The following is a 20939-nucleotide window of genomic DNA, read 5'->3' on the forward strand; positions in this document are numbered from 1 at the left end:
ATTCAAATACTCCGATATTAATTTATACCACTTGGCGGCCTGATGCCCTAAAAAATCTATCTGGAAACATAGGCCAGGCAAGCTATACTGATTATTTAAATTTCACCAATCAGGGAACTCCTTCTGAATCTGTTGTTCTATTGTCCCTGATACTCAACTTTTGGAGATCAATATGGGGACAAATCAACTTGATTTTGGAATCTTCAATTCCCCTGTCTTATGAGGTGGTTATTTGTGGTACTTTGTTGTCACTTAAACCTCTTTTAGACAAATATAAAAGTAGATTAACTGCCATCATGACTGGGATAGCCATGCAATTGGTTACCAAAAACTGGAAAAATTGGGATCAGCTCAATTTCTCCTTTTGGTGGGATTCTTTATGTATATGCTACAAATATTAGAAAATGAATTCAGAAATTTTGGGTAATAAGAACATAAGAATTGCTGCTGCTGGGTCAGACCAGTGGTCCAGTGTGCCCAGCAGTCTGTTCACATGGCAGCCCCCAGGTCAAAGACCAGTGCTCTAAATGAGTCCAGCCTCACCTGCGTACATTCCAGTTTATCAGGAACTTGTCCAACTTTGTCTTGAATCCCTGGAGGGTGTTGTCCCCTATAACAGACTCCGGAAGAGCGTTCCAGTTTTCCACCACTCTCTAGTTGAAGAAGAACTTCCTTACGTTTGAACGGAATCTTTCCCCTTTCAACTTTAGAGAGTGCACTCTCGTTCTCCCTACCTTGGAGAGGGTGAACAATTTGTCTTTATCTGCTAAGTCTATTCCCTTCAGTATTTTGAATGTTTCGATCATGTCCCCTCTCAGTCTCCTCTTTTCAACGGAGAAGAAGCCCAGTTTCTCCAATCTCTCACTGTACGGCAACTCCTCCAGCCCCTTAACCATTTTCGTCACTCTTTTCTGGACCCCTTCGAGTAGTACCGTGTCCTTCTTCATGTATGGCGACTAGTGCTGGATGTAGTACTCCAGGTGAGGGCGCACCATGGTACAGTGGCATGATAACCTTCTCCAATCCAAGTTCACTTAAGAACATAAGAACATAAGCAATGCCTTCGCTAGGTTAGACCTGAGGTCCATCGTGCCCAGCAGTCCACTCATGCGGCGGCCCAACAGGCCCAGGACCTGTGCAATAATCCTCTATCTATACCCCTCTATCCCCTTTTCCAGCAGGAAATTGTCCAATCCTTTCTTGAACCACAGTACCGTACTCTGCCCTATTACACCCTCTGGAAGTGCATTCCAGGTGTCTAACACACGTTGGGTAAAGAACAACATCCTAGCATTCATTTTGAATCTGTCCCCTTTCAACTTTTCCAAATGCCCTCTTGTTCTTATATTTTTCGAAGGTTTGAAGAATCTGTCCCTCTCCACTCTCTCTATGCCCTTCATGATCTTGTAAGTCTCTATCATATCCCCTCTAAATCTCCTCTTCTCCAGGGAAAAGAGTCCCAGTTTCTCTAATCTCTCAGCGTATGAACTTCTCCGATTTAAGTTAACTTAGAAACATAGAATATGACGGCAGAAAACGGCTGTAGCCCATCAAGTCTGCCCACGCTAATGACCCACCCCCAGACTTCACCCGGCTAGAGATCCCACATACATATCCCATTTCTTTTTGAAATCGAGCATGCTGCTGGCGTTAATCACCTGCAATGGAAGTTCATTCCAATGATCGACTACCCTTTCGGTGAAGAAATACTTCCTGGCATCGCCATGAAATTGCCCACCTTTGATTTTCAGCGGATGACCTCTTGTGGTTGAGGGTCCTTTAAGAAAGAAGATATCGTCTTCCACCTCGATGCGGCCCGTGATATATTTAAAAGTCTCAATCATGTCCCCCCTCTCTCTACATTCCTCGAGCGAGTATAGTTGCAGTTTATTCAGTCTTTCCTCATATGGGAGGTTCTTGAGTCCCGAGACCATCCTGGTGGTCATTCGCTGAACCGACTCGATTCTCCGCACATCTTTTTGATAATGTGGTCTCCAGAATTGAACACAATATTCAAGATGAGGTCTCACCATGGATCTGTACAGGGGCATTATGACTTCGGGCCTCCGGCTGACGAAACCTCTACGGATGCATCCCACCATTTGTCTAGCCTTGGATGCAGCTTTCTCCACCTGCTTGGCAGTTTTCATGTCTTCACTAATGATTACTCCCAAATCACTTGGAGTTCATTGACAAATTTTGATAAAGTTGATTAACTGGATTGTTCTCCTGATTTTTTATTTGGGTTACACATCCAGGGAGGGTGGGTGGGTGGGTGAAGGGTTATTATATTTTGATGTCATCATTGAGCAATAAGTTCAATATGAATTTCACTGAAGTAATGCATTTTGTTTTTGTTCTTATGTTGGGGTGGGGGGGGGGGGAAATGTTTTTGAAGTATTTTTATGATTGATGAAAATGCAATTTTGAAGTAAATTATATGTATTTGTATATTTTAATGCATTGTTTTTGAATGAAAAATTAATAAAATTTTTTTTTTTTTAAAAGAGTAAAACTAATGGAACTATGGTAAATAGGGGAGGAGAGCTTAATATCGCGCTGTTTAGAGAAGAGAAGTAATTTGGATTTCTCTGTGTTAAGAAGTAGTCTTTTTTTTTTTTTGCAAGACAGGTGGTTAAGTGTCCAAGTGTAGCGTTGAGGGAACTAATCTGTGCTTGGTTGATTGATTCTGGAGTGTTCAGAATATGGATATCATCAACATCAAAATATGAGGTAAGATCAAGGAATTGTAGAATGGTAAGTAAAGGAGCCATGTAGATATTAAGGGCTCCTTTTACAAAGGTGCGTTAAGGCCTTAACGAGCGGAATAGCGCGCGCTAGACCTTAATGCCAGCATTGAGCTGGCGTTAGTTCTAGAAGCGTAGCATGGATTTAGCGCACACTAAAATCCAACGTGCGCTAAAAACGCTAGCGTACCTTAGTAAAAGGAGCCCTAAATAATGCAGGCACAAGAATGGATGTGCCTTCTCTTATGTTCTCCAGCATCTTTTGAACTCCTTCTTTGATCTGATGGGTACCGCATCTTTCTGCTTCTTTGTAAGTGCCCTTTGTATCTCTCAGGGTGATTAGCAGTCACTTTCCTTTCTTTTTTTATACATTTTTTGCTATCAATCTTAGGGTATGGGATATGCCCCCGTTTTCCCATTTTCACACCTCTTTTATAGTGTGTTTTCTCTATGTTCCAAATATACCTCTTTCCATTCTCTATGATTTATGGCTTAATGTTCCCCAGCTCTTCCCTTCTCTTCGATTAGGCAGGTGAGGAGTTTTTCAGAAATTGAGGCCTACCTCGCCAGATTATAAGAACATAGAAATAGCCTTACTAGGCCAGACCAATAGTCCATCAAGCCCAGTAGCCCGTCCTCATGGTGGCCAATCCAGGTCACCAGTACTTGACCAAAACCCAAAGAGTACTAACATTCCATGCTACCAATCCAGGGCAAGCAGCGGCTTCCCCCATGTCTTTCTCGATAACGGACTATGGACTTTTCCTCCAGGAAATTGTCCAAACCTTTCTTAAAACCAGCTACGCTAGCCGCTCTTACCACATCCTCTGGCAATGCATTCCAGAGCTTAACTATTCCTTGAGTAAAAAAATATTTCCTCCTATTGCTTTTAAAAGTATTTCCCTGTAACTTCATCAAGTGTCCCTAGTCTTTGCATTTGTCCACATTAAATTTCATCTGCCACTTTGGCTGCCCAGTCTTCCAATTTCTTAAGGTCTGCCTGCAATTTTTCACAATCTAATGTGTTTTAACAACTTTGAACAGCTTACGGCCTCCTTTACAAAGCCACGCTAGCGGCTGTGCTGCGCTAATGGCCTCGAAGCCCATAGAGATTTAAAGGGCTTCAGGGCTGTTGCCTTGCGGCTTTGTAAAAGAGGCAGTTAGTGTCATCTGCAAATTTAATCACCTGGCTCGTCGTTCCAATGTTATAAGTGTCTGTGTGTGTAAGGATGCAACTGCCCAGACAAGCATCATTCTTTGATATGATTGGTCCTTGAAAACTAACAGGAAATAATTTTAGTTTTAGGCAGTAATTACCGTAACTTGAGCAACAAAGCAATCAAGGCTTTGTAACTGTTTGGATCTTCTTATCTTTACGAACTTGGATTTTCAGCTCTGACAAAAATTAAATAAAAATAAAAGAGAATGACTGCAGATAGCGGATGATTAAATGCATGTTTATTTGTCGACTATCGAGCCACATTTTGAGTTAATTTGCACTCAAAAACAAGCACAGCCATCGCAGTGATTAGCAGTCCTAGTCTATCTACTTTAGTTTCGTCATTGTTACAATTACCCATACATAGCTTTAAGAACTTTAAATTTTTAACTTTAAGAAATTTAATTTTTTTCTTGGTTTTGCAATTTTATTATTTCAATTATAATGCGCCATGAAAAAAATTTGCTCCATTTAGTGTGAAAAACATTTGCCTCGCTTAGTATGCTGGAGCTAAAAAAAAGTTTGAGACACTGGTCTAAATGTATCTCTGACTTCCTGCCAGGCTCTACTAGGATGGTATGATGGCTTGATCCATTCTCTCAATATAAGGCACACAGTTATAACATAACATTCAATATCTATATCCACAATAATGATAGATTCAAATCTCAGAATCTAGCTTCCTAGAATGCTATATTGACCCTCAGATGCACCACTCCACATTCAAACTTTATCACAATGTTAAGATTGATGTGCACATCAAGCTTAACGTTGGAGTGGTGCATCTGAGGGTCAATATAGCATTCTAGGAAGCTAGATTCTGAGATTCGAATCTATCATTATTGTTGATCCATTCTCTGCCTGCCACTTCCTCTTGGTAGTCATCCTCTTCCTGTGGCATTTGCGTTTAAGAGCAATCCTGGTTTGGCCTTTGTGTCAAAGCCTGATCCACACCTTTTCAAGTTTCAAGTTTTAAGAAGCATTTGATATATCGCCTATCTTGATTCTAGGCGATTGTGCATAATAAAATTGGGGAATTTGTAAAAACAAAACAACATATTACAAAAGACGAAACAGACTAACGAGACGCAAAAAGGAGAGTGGTGAACTACAATAAAATGTAAGAAAAGAAGACGAAAAAGGATAAAACAGGAGGAAATGAGGGAGGGGGGTAATTGTTCAAGCTGCCTGAAAAGATTCAAAAAAGAAGTAAGAAGGAGAGGCCATGTTAGTGCTCAAAGGCATCTCTAAATAAGAAACTTTTTAAGGAACTTTTAAATTTATCTAGGCTTAATTCCTCTCTGCTATAAGGGGGAAAAGCGCTCCAGGTAAGTGGGGCAGTAACAGCAAAGGAGGTCGTACGGCGGGTGCAAAATGTCTTGAGCGTGGGAACGAAGAGTAGATTTTGGGTTTGGTTTCCTTGGTGCATTTCTAATTCTAACTCTTCTCTGCAGAAGCCTCCTCAACTCAGTACCAACCCCAACTGGGTTCCAGCTTTGCTTCTATATTGAGTTTCTTTGGTGAATTCCTGGGTGCTTGTGATTCCCGCCTTCTTTCTGGGTTTTCTAGGTAACTGGCAACTCACCCCGGGCTCTGGATTTTGTGCAACTAAGTCCTGGTGGCAGTTAAAACTGGAGGGCTCAACTCAAAGTTGGCTATTATAAGTGGAAGAGGCTGCCCAGTCTTCCCCTAACTTATGTTCCTTTGTTCAGTGAAGACCTTATCCTACGGAACTTGTCTGCTGTTCCTGGGTCCTCTTTATGTACTAGCACTACATCTTGTACTTAGCTGCAACACTAAACCTAGTATTATATGTTGACTATACGTAGGCCGATTGATTTGGTATAAACATATGTATATAAGTAGGATGATTGATGTGCTAGTAACATAAGTAGGTTGATTGATTATGCCATAATTATGCTGATATTAATAACGCTGCAAAAGCCTCTGTAACTCTGTATAGATCCAATGTATTGTAACACCTTTCAGAAGCTCTTTGCAACTCTGTTTTATAACACCTCTACAGAAGCTCATGCAAACTGCTCTGCATTGACTCCCCAGTCATTAGTAGCGGTATAGAAGCTCACAATAAACAATATTCTTTCTTTAGATTATGTCCTTTTATTTATGATTCACAATCCCTACTCCCAAAGGGTTTATAATTTAATAGTATACAGGATACAAATGATACTGGTGACTTGCCCAAGGTCACACAGACCATTAACGAGAGACACAGGATTAAACTCTGGCTTCTTTGGTTCTCAGACCGCTGCTCTAACAACTGAACGACTCCTCCATCAGTTAAAATCAGCAAAAGAAATCAGGCAGGGTTTGATGCATGCTGATCACTTGGTGGTAGCGGCAGAAAATCAATAGTGATGTTCACAGAGTAGAAGTAGATTTTAAGGAGACCATAACACTCAACAATTGCCCTGTTGGACTGATGGACACTTGGCAGTATCGGCTGTTCTGAACCAGTAGATAAGTGCAGAAACAGAGTTCAAATTTAGGACAAGGAGAAAAATATACACTTTTATCATGTATAGACAAGTAAGAAGAAGGGCACATCACTTGGACTATTTCCTTTACAATATAGGATCCAATGACTCATTCAGTTCCACCACTACTCAACAGAATTCAAGTTTCAAGTTTTCAAGTTTTTATTTTGGTTTGATGAATCGCTTATTTAATTTACTAAGTGAATTACAAATTTTAAAAAGTATACGCATATACTATTTAAGAACATAAGAACATAAGAACATAAGCAGTGCCTCCGCCGGGTCAGACCACAGGTCCATCCTGCCCAGCAGTCCGCTCCCGCGGCGGCCCAAAACAGGTCAAGACCTGTCTGAATCATCAGAAGGGGCTCCCTTGCCACCTTGGTTTCCCATTTAAGTCCTGCCTTCCTATCGAGTCCTAGCCCTCCGGTCTTGCACATGCACGACCAGGTTAGTTTATACTCATTACCTGATTTACTTCCTATACTTGTGTTATATCCCAGCTCCTCCCTCAGTATCCCACGATCCCTTTATCCCTCAGGAATCCATCCAATCCCTGTTTGAATCCTTGTACCGTATTCTGCCTGATCACTTCCTCCGGTAGCGCATTCCAAGTGTCCACGACCCTCTGGGTGAAAAAAAACTTCCTTGCATTTGTTTTGAACCTGTCTCCCTTCAGTTTCTCAGAATGCCCCCTCGTATTTGCTGTCCCCTTCAGTCTAAAGAATCTGTCCCTATCCACCTTCTCTATGCCCCTCATGATCTTGAAGGTCTCTATCATATCTCCCCTGAGCCTCCTTTTCTCCAGAGAGAAGAGCCCCAGCCTATCCAGCCTCTCGGCATATGAACAGTGTTCCAGCCCTCTTACCAATTTCGTTGCTCTCCTTTGGACTCTCTCAAGTACCGCCATGTCCTTCTTGAGGTGCGGCGACCAATACTGAACGCAGTATTCCAGATGTGGACGCACCATCGCTCGATACAATGGCATGATGACTTCCTGTGTTCTGGTTGCTATGCCCTTCTTTATGATGCCCAGCATCCTGTTAGCTTTTTTCGAGGCTGCTGCGCACTGTGCAGATGGCTTCAGTGATGCATCCACCAGCACACCCAAGTCTCTCTCGAGTCTGCTGTCTCCCAACAATACCCCCCCTAATTTGTAGCTGAACAACGGGTTCTTTTTCCCTATATGCATGACCTTGCATTTGTCCACGTTGAAGCGCATTTGCCATTTGTTTGCCCAGTCTTCCAGCTTATCCAGGTCCCTTTGTAGGTCCTCACACTCCTCCCTGGTCGTAACTCTGCCGCACAGTTTGGTATCATCTGCAAATTTTATAACCTCACACTTTGCCTCCTTTTCCAGGTCATTGATGAATATGTTAAAGAGTAAGGGCCCCAGCACCGATCCCTGTGGCACACCGCTCGTGACTCCCCGCCAGTCAGAATATTGACCCTTTACTCCAACCCTCTGCAGTCTTTCCGACAACCAGTGCTTGATCCATCTGTGCACATCCCCTCCCACCCCGTGGTTCCACAGCTTCTTAAGTAGCCTTTCATGTGGCACCTTGTCGAAAGCCTTTTGAAAGTCGAGGTAAATGATGTCTATGGGCTCCCCATTGTCCACCCGACTGCTTATTCCCTCAAAGAAGTACAGAAGGTTCGTTAGGCACGACCTTCCCTTACAGAATCCGTGCTGGCTTGTTCTCAGTAGGCCATTCCTCTCGATGTGCTCGCAAATGCCGTCCTTGATCATAGCTTCCACAATCTTCCCTATAATTGAAGTCAGGCTCACCGGCCTGTAGTTCCCGGGGTCACCCCTCGATCCCTTCTTGAAGATGGGTGTGACATTTGCCAATTTCCAGTCCTCTGGCACCTCACCAGTTTTCAAGGATAGGTTGCAAACATGTTGTATTGCGCCCGCTATTTCCTGTCTTAGTTCCTTCAGAACCCTTGGATGGATCCCGTCCGGGCCCGGTGATTTGCCGCATTTTAACCTGTCTATCTGTTTGAGGACATCCTCCCTACTTACCTCTATGTGCTCTAATTTTTCAGCCTGTTCCCCACTCATGAGCTCCTCTGAGTCTGGTATATTAGATTTGTTTTCGCTCGTGAAAACCGACGAGAAGAACGTGTTCAACCTCTCAGCTACCTCTTTATCCTCCTTAATCACTCCCTTCCTGTCCCCATCATCCAACGGCCCTACCTCCTCTCTCGCTGGTCGCTTCCCCTTAACGTAACTGAAGAATGCCTTGAAGTTTTTCACCTCCTTGGCCAGCCCCTCTTCGTATTTCCCTTTTGCTTTTCTAACCTCTTGGTGGCATTCCTTTTGGCATTTCCTATGCGCCTGGTGGTTTTCCTCTGTTGGGTCCTTTTTCCATCTCCGGAAAGATACTTTTTTGTCATTTATCGCCCTCTTTACTTCTATTGACATCCAAACCGGGTCCTTTGATCGCTTGTTCTTGCAGCCTTTCCTGAAATTGGGGACGTACATTCTCTGTGCTTCCTGCAGGGTGTCCCTGAATAGGGTCCAGGCGCTTCCCACAGTCTCCATCCTAAAGATGTTTCTGAGCTTCCTCCCCACCATTTCCCTCATAGCAACGTAGTTCCCTTTCTTGAAGTTCAGCGCAGTTGTTGCGGTCCTCCTAACTATGGGTGTCCCTCTTTCTAATGTGAATCTGATCGTGTTGTGATCACTGTTGCCTAGTGGTCCTCCCACTTCTACCCCTCTTGCAGGCCCCCCTAATCCGTTTAGGATGAGGTCAAGAGTAGTACCCCCTCGCGTCGGTTCTTTGACTAGTTGCTCCATGAAGCAGTCCTTCACAGCTTCTACAAATCCTATCTCCCTAGTGCAGTTGGAGTGACCCGTACTCCAGTCTATCCCTGGGTAGTTGAAGTCCCCCATCACTGTTACATTTCCAGTCCTGCACTCCTGTCTCAATTCCGCTTCCAAGTCGTGTCCGACTCCCTCTGGCGTACCAGGTGGTCGATAGTACAGCCCCAGTTTTATGCCTGCACCCTTGTTTCCCAGTAATTTGACCCACATCGATTCCAGCCCCTCTGCCTTCGTTTCCATATCCATCCCGACTGAGTGGATAGAGTCCTTTATATATAGTGCTATGCCTCCCCCTTTTTTGTGGGTCCTGTCCCTCCTATAGAGCTTGTATCCCGGCAGCGCTACATCCCATTGATTTTCCTCTGTCCACCAGGTTTCTACAATTCCAATTATATCCAAGTCCTCCCCCTTGGCCATGACTTCTAGTTCACCCATCTTGGCCATGAGGCTTCTTGCATTTGTGTATAAGCACCGCAGGTCCCGTCGTTTTTCTTCCACCTCTGCATTTAATTATTAAATATAATAGGTTAAACTAACAGACTTACAAACTAATAGATACATAAGGAAAGCGGGGTAGAACTACAATTCAATTTTTTTAAGTATAGATGAGAACCTAAATGGGAAAAACAATGGGGAGGGGAAGTGAAAAGAGAGAAAAAGCTAAAATAAAACCTTGAGCATATTTAAAAATTAAAAGAATCTTTAAAAAGAAAACTCTTTAAGTTACTTTTGAAGTGACTCAGATAATTTTCTTCTCTTATATATTGAGGTAAGGTGTTCCATAGCTGCAGAGCCATTACTGAGTACATATCCTGTCGTCATGTTCCTATAACTTTCAATGAGGGAATTGCTAAAAGTTTTTGATTTGAGGACCTAAGGGAATGCGATGTATTATGGGGAATAAGCAATTTATTAATAAATTGGGGTTCGTTCGTAGACAGAGTTTTAAATACTAAAAGTAAGATTTTAAAAGTAATGCGATGATTAACTGGTAGCCAATAGGATTTGATCAGAAGGGGAGTAACATGGTCATATTTTTTGCCGTTATGAATCAGTTTAACGGCAGTATTTTGGATTATTTGAAGACGCCTTTTTTCTTTTTGTGTAATATTTATTAATAAAGAATTACAATAATCGAGTTTAGCGATAATTAGAGAATGAATTAGAATCTTTAGTGATTTTGGCTCTAGAAACTTGGAAATTGAGCGGATCATAAGTGGCCTATAAAAGCGAGATTTAACGGTGATCACAACATTGGTGTGGATGCTGCGGATAGGCCGTTTTTTTTTGTTTGTTTTTTTATGTTTCTAACCTTCTGTAAGTTACAGATGCAACCGAGAGCCTAGTACATCCCTCACACTTACATAGTAAGCAACTTGTGCACAGAAGTTATAGAATATCAATTCAGCACTTATGCACATACGTATGTGTGCATTATCCGCCTAATTCTATATAGTGCGCCATAAGTTAGTTGGCAATAAGGCATCAAACTTCAGGCACAAAAATTATAGAGAATGGAAGTTAAGCACCAAGATGGAGGTGAAACAGCAGTTAGGTATGTACTTCTTCATACCTGCAAAGGAGGGTATTCACTTGGGAGATACATGGACGTTCTGACTATTCATGCATATGTTTAATGGAATCCTCACATATGCATGTGCAATTGCTGCACTTAAGCATGATCATTTACACTAGCCATACGCACGGCATAAGTGGTTGCGTCTAAAGTTAGATGCATAACTGTGTTATTATGCTACTAATTCATAATAGATTTGGCATGGAGGAGTAGCCTAATGGTTAGAGCAGCAAGCTGAGAACCTGGGGAATTGGGTTCAATTCCTACTACAGCTCCTTGTGACCCTAGACAAGTCGCTTAACCCCCCATCGCCTAAGAATAGCCATACTGGGTCAGACCAGTGGACCATCTAGCCTGGTTTTCCAATTCCACAGTGGCCAATCCAGCAAAAATCCAATAGTAGCAGCATTCCTTGCAGAATCCCAAAGAGTAACAACATTCTGGAACCCCCCAAAGAGTATCAAGATTCCAAACAGAATCTCAAGAGTAACAGGATTCCGGAATCCTAAACATTAGCAACATTCTATGCATCCAATCCCATGGCAAGCAGTGGCTTCCCCCATGTCTATTTCAGTTGCAGACTATGGACGTTTCCTCCAGGAACTTGTCCAAACCTCTTTAAACCCAGCTACGCCCCAAGAACAGGACTTAGGGCTCCTTTTGAAAAGCCACAGCAGCAGTTTCCGCTTGGCAAATGTGACTAAGCCTACTCAGTTCCTATAGGTTTCATGGCATTTGTCGCACTGGAAATTGCTATCGTAGCTTTGTAAAAGGAGCCCTTAGAAAAAGTACCTGCACAAAGTGATTCAAAGTTGTCAAAACAGTTGAGGGATGTGAAAAAATGTAGGAAGAACTTAGAAAATGATGTTAAGCTGGCCAAACAGGTTGAAAAGATGACGGCGAAAGCTAGAATGATGCTAGGTTGCATAGGGAGAGGTATGGCCAGTAGGAAAAAGGAGGTATTGATGCCCCTGTATAAGACTTTGGTGAGACCTCATTTAGAATATTGTGTACAATTCTAGAGGCCGCACCTTCAAAAAGATATAAAAAGGATGGAATTGATCCAGAGGAAGGCTACTAAAATGGTGTGTGGTCTTCATCATAAGGTGTATGGGGATAGACTTAACGATCTCAATCTGTATACTTTGGAGGAAAGGCGAGAGAGGGGAGATATGATAGAGATGTTTAAATACCTATGTGATGTAAATGCGCATGAGTTGAGTCTCTTTTGTTTGAAAGGAAACTCTGCAATGAGAGGGCATAGAATGAAGTAAAGAGGTGATAGGCTCTGGAGTAATCTGAGGAAATACTTTTTTACGGAAAGGGTGGTAGATGCGTGGAACAGTCTCCCGGAAGAGGTGGTGGAGACAGACACTGTGTCTGAATTCAAGAAAGCCTGGGATAGGCACGCAGGATCTCTTAGAGCAGGGGTGTCCAACCTTTTAGCTTCCCTGGGCCGCATTGGCCAAAAAAAATGTTTCTGGGGCCACACAAACGCGCAAATGCTGCAGCAAGACAGCGGAGGGAGCTGGCAAGACAGTAAACACCCGGGGGCAGCCGAGGAAAACACTGCATCGCCCTCGACCGGGGCCGCACAAAATACTTCACTGGGCCGCATGTGGACCTCGGGCCACAGGTTGGACACCCCTGTCTTAGAGAGAGGAAAAAAAATCATGGTTACTGCGGATGGGCAGACTGGATGGGCCATTTGGCCTTTATCTGCCATCATGTTCTATGAGATTGGAAAACTGAACCTCTAATTGGCAGATAAAATTTAACATGACAGCCAACAACGGAGCATCTGTACCATGCTACACAACAGCAGAGTGAAAATTGCCAGTTATTGTGCGATACAACCAGTTAACCTTTAGCCTGCTAACCAGGAATATTCAGCAGAGATAACTGGTTATCTTGCACTGAATATTCACATTTACCCCCCTTTTAACTAAGCTACAATAGAGGTTTCTACTGCAGCCCAGAGCACTAAATGCTCTGACACTCATAGTCTTTGAACATTGGAGAAGCATTGGAGCATTTAGCACCCAGGGCCACAGTAGAAACCTCTATTGCAGCTTAGTAAAAGAGGGCCTTAACCAGTTAAGCACTATTTAACCGATCAGCGCCATTTCAGGCTGGTTAAATAGTGCTGGGCAGCAGCAGATGGGAAGTGTTGGAGGCAGAGGATCACCTTTGATGTGACAACGGCGACAACATCCTGCGCAGAAGATAGGCCCTGCAATCTGTTTCTGTATTCTGCTGCGAAAACTTGATAATATTATCAATTCACTAGGAGTTGAACACGAGTCGATGGCACCTAACAAACAGTGCTGGCTAAGCACCTATTCATTTTCAAAGGGAAGCAATGCAATTTTCTTTGCTATTGTTGGAATTTAAGTGCTTATTTTGTAACGAATGTATGTATAATTTAAGGCACTTTGTATTAGTTTTGAAAATTGTATTTTAAATATCCTTGCCCTCCCCTACTTTTCCCTCCGTCTCATATACGTTAATCCGAATCCGTCTAGCATTTAAGAACATAAGAAGCGCCATCTCCGGATCAGACCCTCGGTCCATCAAGTCTGGCGATCCGCACATGCGGAGGCCCTGCCAGGTGAACACCTGGCATAATTTTTAGTCACAAGAAAAAAACAAAGAGTAATAGAAAAAAATCCCAAAATTTAACTACTGGTGAGTAATATTTTGTAGTTAAATTTTGGGATAATTTTTAGTCACCCATGTCCTTCTAGGCCTCTCATAGGAGATGTGCATCTAGTTTGCTTTTGAAACCTAGGACGGTCGATTCCGCAATAACCTCCTCTGGGAGAGCATTCCAGGTGTCAACCACTCTCTGCGTGAAGCAGAACTTCCTGATATTTGTCCTGAACTTGTCCCCCCTTACATATTTACTTATTTTAACTGTCTCTTATAACCTTTTATACTATACACCGTCTAGACCAGGGGTGTGCAATCTTTTTGCTTCCCTGGGCCGCATTGGCCCAAAAAAATGTTTCTGGGGCCACACAAACGCGCAAACGCTGCAGCAAGACAGAGGAGGGAGCTGTCAAGATGGTAAACACCCAGGGGCAGCAGAGGAAAACACTGCAGCGCCCTCGACTAGGGCCGCACAAAATACTTCACGGGGCCGCATGCGCAGGTTGGACACCCCTGGTCTAGACATTTGTTTTGAGAGACGATATCAAAAATAAAGAAACTTGAAAATTAAAAAAGATTTATAAAAAAAGAACTGTCCGTATGTTTTGCACGTAACACAGGCTGTTGACAATTGCCCTTATAAAACAAATTAATTTTCAACACACCTATCACTCCACAGCGCACCATAGGCCGTTTGGTTGATGGAGACTGAACCCTCTCTCCCACCTCCCTTAAGAACATAAGAATAGCCTTAATGGGTCAGACCAATGGTCCATCAAGCCCAGTAGCCTGTTCTCAAGGTGGCCAATCCAGGTCACTAATACCTGGCAAAAACCCAAAGAGTAGCAACTTTCCATGCTACTGAGTCAGGGCAAGCAGAGGCTTCCCCCATGTCTTTCTCAATAACAGACTATGGATTTTTCCTCTAGGAATTTGTCCAAACCTTTCTTAAAACCAGCTATGTTATCCGCTCTTACCACAACCTCTGGCAATGCGTTCCAGAGCTTAACTATTCTCTGAGTGAAAAAATATTTCCTTCTATTGGTTTTAAAAGTATTTCCCTGCAGTTTCAAGTGTCCCATAGTCTTTGTAATTTTTGACAGAGTGAAAAATCGATCCACTTGTTCTACTCCACTCAGGATTTTGTAGAGTTCAATCATATCTCCCCTCAGCCGTCTCTTTTCCAAACTGAAGAGCCCTACCCTTTTTAGTCTTTCCTCACGCGAGAGGAGTTCCATCATATTGGTCGCTCTTCTTTGATCCTTTTCTAGTGCCGCTATATCTTTCTTGATATAAGGAGACCAGAACTGAACGTAATACTCCAGGTGAGGTCGCACCATGGAGCGATACAGAGGCATTATAATATCTTTAGTCTTCTTAACCATCCCGTAACTATTTATAACCTTTTGTACTAAAACTTCAAGACAAATCAAACTTGCATTCATCTAATTGCTGCATTCTCTGGGAACCTTTGTTATCCATCACCGATGACACGGAACATGCTGCTGTCATCTCTTCTCATCTGTCTCTTTTAAAGTAAAATTGTTCCTGCTGTGTGTCTGGCAAGCGTGAAACCCAGGTGTTCAGTTCAAGGGCAGATCTCTTAAGCGACAACATTTCTGTGTCAGCTTTTCTTTTCCGACCGTGTTGCAGATCTGTCTGTGTCATCACAGCAGGTCCACGTTCACCTTTCCTGTGCAAATATTTTTCCCTCCATCAATGTACTGATCCTTCTTTGTTGCCTGCTGTATAGAGGGAAAACACTTTGCTCCTGTACCATGTATGTGCTGATGTTGAAGATGTCTTTATTTCACAGGTCCCTACCAGATCTTGCATTTTTAATTTATCACCTACAGTTAAAACTAACCCCTGCTGAAACAGATCATGGAAACTACTTTGGGGTTTTTTTCAGTCGTTAAATGAACCTGCTAAGCGTGCTCTCGGTATGTCGAAGTGCAGATGCCCATTTCTAGAAGGTACCTAAGGGCTCCTTTTACAAAGGTGCGCTAGCGTTTTTAGCGCATGCACTGGATTAGCGCGCGCTATAGCGCGCGCTAGCCGAAAAAACTACCACCTGCTCAAGAGGAGGTGGTAGCGGCTAGCATGCGGGGAAATTTTAGCGCGCGCTATTCCATGCGTTAAGGCCCTAACGTGCCTGCGTAAAAGGAGCCCAAAGTCTTTCAATCTGATAGTTGGGTAAGCTAAAAAAAACCCAGAAGGACATCAAGTTCAGCATTCTTCTATCCGCATATCTTCTGTCTTTCAAAAATCCAGAGGAGGTGAGAAAAAAATCTTGGTGTGCATGTGTTACTAATTTTACAGAATAAATCACTTGGACCAGATGGTTTACACACAAGGATACTGAAAGATCTCAAACATGAAATTGCTAATCTTCTGTTACTGTTCTTGTCACTAAAATCGTCCATAGAACCCGAAAATTGGAGGGAAGTCAATGTAGTTCTAGAATCCAGGGGTGACCCAGGAAATTAGGCAAGTAAGGCTGATTTCAGTTCTGGGCAAGAGAATGGAAACTGTTATAAAGAATACAATTACAGAACATGTAGACAAACGTGACTTAATAGATGAGAGTCAGCTTGAGTTCAGCCAAGGGAAATCTTGACTCACCAATTTGTTTGATTTCTTTGAAGCTGTGAATAAACGTTTATCGTGACAAGAACTTCACCACATCTTCCGCTTGCTGTTCTAGGATTGCATTAGTGACCTCCACTTACTTCCATATAAATAAAATAATTTAGTCAGCAAGAAGGAAGTGTTTCATGCAGCTCTACAAAAAGAACAGCAATCTTAGAAGACCTTTGAAAAGACCGAGGGGAAGATTCTCAAAACTTTAACATGGTCGCTAAACCGATTCCAGCTGGTGTAGCGTTCATGTATTCTAGCAGTGGATTATCAAAACGGCTTTTAAACATAGAAACATAGAAGATGACGGCAGAAAAGGGCTACAGCCCATCAAGTCTGCCCACTCTGCTTACCCACCCCCTGTCTATGCCCTAATGACCCAATTTCCTTATCTTGACCCTCGTAGGGATCCCACATGGGTATCCCATTTATTCTTAAAGTCTGGCACGCTGTCTGCCTCGATCACCTGCACTGGAAGCTTGTTCCAATGATCAACCACTCTCTCTGTGAAGAAATACTTTCTGGTGTCGCCATGAAATTTTCCGCCCCTGAGTTTGAGCGGGTGCCCTCTTGTGGCCGAGGGTCCCTTGAGAAAGAAAATATCATCTTCCACATCGACACGTCCCGTGAGGTACTTAAATGTTTCGATCATGTCTCCCCTCTCCCTACGTTCCTCAAGAGTGTAGAGCTGCAATTTGTTCAGTCTCTCTTCGTACGAGAGACCCTTGAGCCCCGAGATCATCCTGGTGGCCGTCCGTTGAACCGATTCAATTCTGCGCACATCTTTACTGTAATGTGGCCTCCAGAATTGCACACAGTACTCCAGATGAGGTCTCACCATGGCCCTGTACAACGGCATTATGACTTCAGGCTTTCGGCTGACGAAACTTCCTAGCACTCCAGACAGTTATTATCACCAAGTGATTCCCTAACCTCGCTCGCTGTTTTTAGTCTGTTTTGTGCAAGCAAAATTTTCCGGAGGTCTGAACTATCCTAAACTTACTTTTTGGTCAGTGCCTGAGCACTGACGGCCCGGTCTTGAATTTCCAGATACAATGCCAGTGGTATCAGAAAAGCACTGATTGACACCGACTGAATATCGGGCCTTTTGTGCTTTTTAAATAGTATTTGTTCTTCTTCTGGTACTTTCTACTGTATGCACACTAACACAAAGATGGCTCCCTCTAAGTTACAAACATCTGCTGTACTTATAAACATAATGAAAATTTCCAAAATGCCTTCATCCAACCAGTGCATCATTATTTCTTCTCCAAGAAAAGTCATTGGTATCTAATCAGGAATTAATGGACAGTATGTTGTAGTCATTTTATTCTCACAAATGAATCTAATGATCACTTTAATAAACATTTGGAGAGAATTAGCTGTTAACCAAACTACTCTTTTCCAGAGAAAGTACATACTCAGCAGCCAGCTCAAAATACTTAGCTGTGTCTTGTTTTCCTGTGTTGCTATTGCTTGTCTAACAACTAAGAACATAAGTGCTATGTAGACCAGTCTAATAGTTGGAACAAAAGTAGAGATAAGGAGATGTTTTCCAATGGGATCTTTATTCAACTTCAACAATTCAAAATGGTACCTTCTTCAGGAGTCTATAAAATGATATACACAATGTCATAAAATACATAAAAACATATAGGTATGAAAATATAATTGTAAACAAATAGTAAAACAATTTATAAAAATACAGAGAAATATATGTAAACAACTCATTAATATATCACTTGATAGAGGTCTAAAAGTAACATTAAGATACAAAAGATAAAACAACAGCAAATACAATACAAAACATTGCCCCCCACCCCCCACCCCTTATACAAAGTCACGCAGCCTGCCCTGCTGGCTTTTGTAAATGTATAAATGAGACTACTGAGAACCTGATATTACCTACATAATGTGGAGACAGAGGGGAGACTCTGGAAGGGAGAAGACAAAGAAAAAGGAGAGAGGTTGACATGGAAGGGTAAGAAATGAGAAAAAGAGAGATAAGAGACAATTCTACAGTAGAGTAACTAGAAATAGGTGTCAAAGGAGTCTATTCAATAAAGTAGGTACCTTCCTTTATTTATAGAATATTAGCATAACCAGATTGTGATACACGAAGAGTTGGGGGTGAGCCCATGGATACACAGCCAGTTAAGGTCGTAAAGTTAAAACAAAATTATTTATTAACTCAAAAGGAAAAAGCCTATTATATCACAATTACAGGATTGAAGGGTTAAAGTGTCTTTGGATTCAAGGACGTCTGAATTTGTCCTGTGTTGACAGGCCCCAAACATAGACTACAGTCTCTCTCAGGTACTCCAACATGCCTACATTTCCAGCGCCTATTACGTGAATCATGCCTACAGAGGCACGTTATGAAACCACTGTTGGCATTAACCACACCTACAGTGGCATTAGGTGTCATAAAGTGCCTCCAGAGATGTGATTCCGGTGCCATATTTTTTAGGTGCCAGTCTGCTTTTTAAATGGCATTTGGGACATAACTTGACATAAGTCAAGGCACCTATATAGAATATGGGCTTGAGTGACCAAATATTTCCTCCTATTTATTTTACAAATGTTAACTTGTAACTTCATAGAGTGTTCCCTAGTCTTTGTAATTTTGAAAAATGGATTCATTATTATCCATTCTACACCAATCAAGATTTTGAGGACCTAGACCATATTCCTCTTCACCATCCCCCCCCCCTTTTTACTTAACCCCGATAGCGGTTATTTGCACAGGGAGCCACGCTGAATGCTCTGTGCTGCTCCCGATGCTCATAGAAACTCTATGAGCGTCAGGAGCAGCGCAGAGCATTCAGCGCTGCTCCCTGTGCTATTAACAGCTATCATAGTTTAGTAAAAAGGGGTGCATATTTATAGACGTCAACCATATTCCCTCTCTCTTTTCCAATCTGAAGAGCCCTATCCTCATTAGCCTTTACTCATAAGAGAAGAGTCCCATCTTCTTTATACCTTGTTTCCCCGAAAATAAGACCTATCCCGAAAATAAGCCCTAGCATGATTTTTAAAGATGCTCCTAATATAAGCCCTATTTCAAAAATAAGCCCTAGTTAAGATCGACCCCTGAATGTCCCCGACACTCCCCAACTCCATCCTTGACACTAGTGCTGCCTGATTTACTGAAAAAATTGGATTCTTAGATTCAACGACCCCCACCCCTGCTGCTTTAGGAGGACATGGAGCGGAGGTATGTCAGTCTCACGGAGGGAGGGTCAGTGGGGTTCTGCTACACAGGGGGATGGGAGGGAGTGAGGGATAGGAAGATGGTGCACAAAGGGATGGGTGAGAGGGGAGGAAAGATGCTGCACATGGGGGGGAGAAGAAAGGAATGAAGAAGAAATGGGGTGGAGGAGAGGAAGGGAGAGATGATTGTTGTACATGAAAAATATAAGACATCCCCGAAAGTAAGCCCTAGTGCGTTTTGTGGACCCAAAATTAATATAAGACACTGTCTTATTTTCGGGGAAACACGGTAATTTTGTTGCTTTTCTTTGAACCTGTTCTAATTTTGCAATAACTTTTTGGGAGATATGGCAAACAGAATTGAATTATCAAACTAATAGGGAGATAACTCTTAATATCCAGCAATGAAGATCTTCAATTTCTAGTATCACAGCTCTAAGTTAATTTTAAATTTCTTTTAAAAATTTTTTAAACTAATAGTGAAGTGCTCAGACCTTATAACCAGTGATTTAGTGATGTCACTAAACTGAGGTTAACAAGGTCAGCCAAGGCTTCGGTTCAGTCCTGTCCTGTTGAGCCAGTAACAGCGTCCCTCCTTGATGAAGAGCTGAAACTCGAGTCGGGGGGACAGGGATTATAGGATGATTCGATTAGAAAACAATGTTTTAATTCACCAGCACCATTATTTGGCTGGTCCGTACAAACGTAAGGAAGTTGTTCATCACCCAGAGAATGGTGGAAAACTGGAACGCTCTTCCTGTGGCTGTTATAGGGGAAAACACTCTCCAGGAATTCAAGACAAAGTTAGACAAGTTCCTGCTGATCCAGAACGTACGCAGGTAAGGCTAGTCTCAGTTAGGGCACTGGACTTTGACCTAGGGGCTGCCACATGAGCGGACTGCTAGGCACAATGGACCACTGGTCTGACCCAGTAGCAGCAATTCTTATGTTCTTATCATGTTTCTATGTTTAAAAGTGTATAAATGATTATTAAAGTAGATCTAGAGAAAGCCACTACCTATTCCTGGGGTTAAGAAGCATTGAATCTAATCTAATCTAATCCTTAGGTTTGTATACCGCATCATCTCCACTTTCATAGAGCTCGACGCGGTTTACAGTAGGAGAAATAGGAAGGAACTACAACAGAGGGTTAGAGGTAGAAGTGTAAAGAAAATTTAGAGGACTTGGGATGCCAAAATATAAGAGTTTCCTTGATTCCTAAGTTGGAGGGAGACTTACATTTTTTGAGAAAAGCCAGGTTTTCAGATGTTTGCGGAAAACTTGGAGAGAGCTCAAGTTCTGAAGAGGGAAGGTAAGGTTGTTCCAGAGCTCAGTGATTTTGAAGTGGAGGGAGGTCCCTAGCTTTCCTGTGTGGGAAATGCCTTTTAGTGAGGGGAAGGATAGTTTTAATTTGTGGGAGGATCTGGTGGTATTAGGGTTTGAGGAATTCCAAGAAAGAGGGATAAAGGGAGGGAGGATACCATATAGGATTTTGAAAATTAAACAGGCGCATTTATAGTGGACCCTGGCGATTATCGGAAGCCAGTGGAGCTTGGCCTGGAGC

The sequence above is a fragment of the Geotrypetes seraphini genome, chromosome 3, assembly GCF_902459505.1.
Source record: "Geotrypetes seraphini chromosome 3, aGeoSer1.1, whole genome shotgun sequence".
Classification (NCBI taxonomy): domain Eukaryota; kingdom Metazoa; phylum Chordata; class Amphibia; order Gymnophiona; family Dermophiidae; genus Geotrypetes; species Geotrypetes seraphini.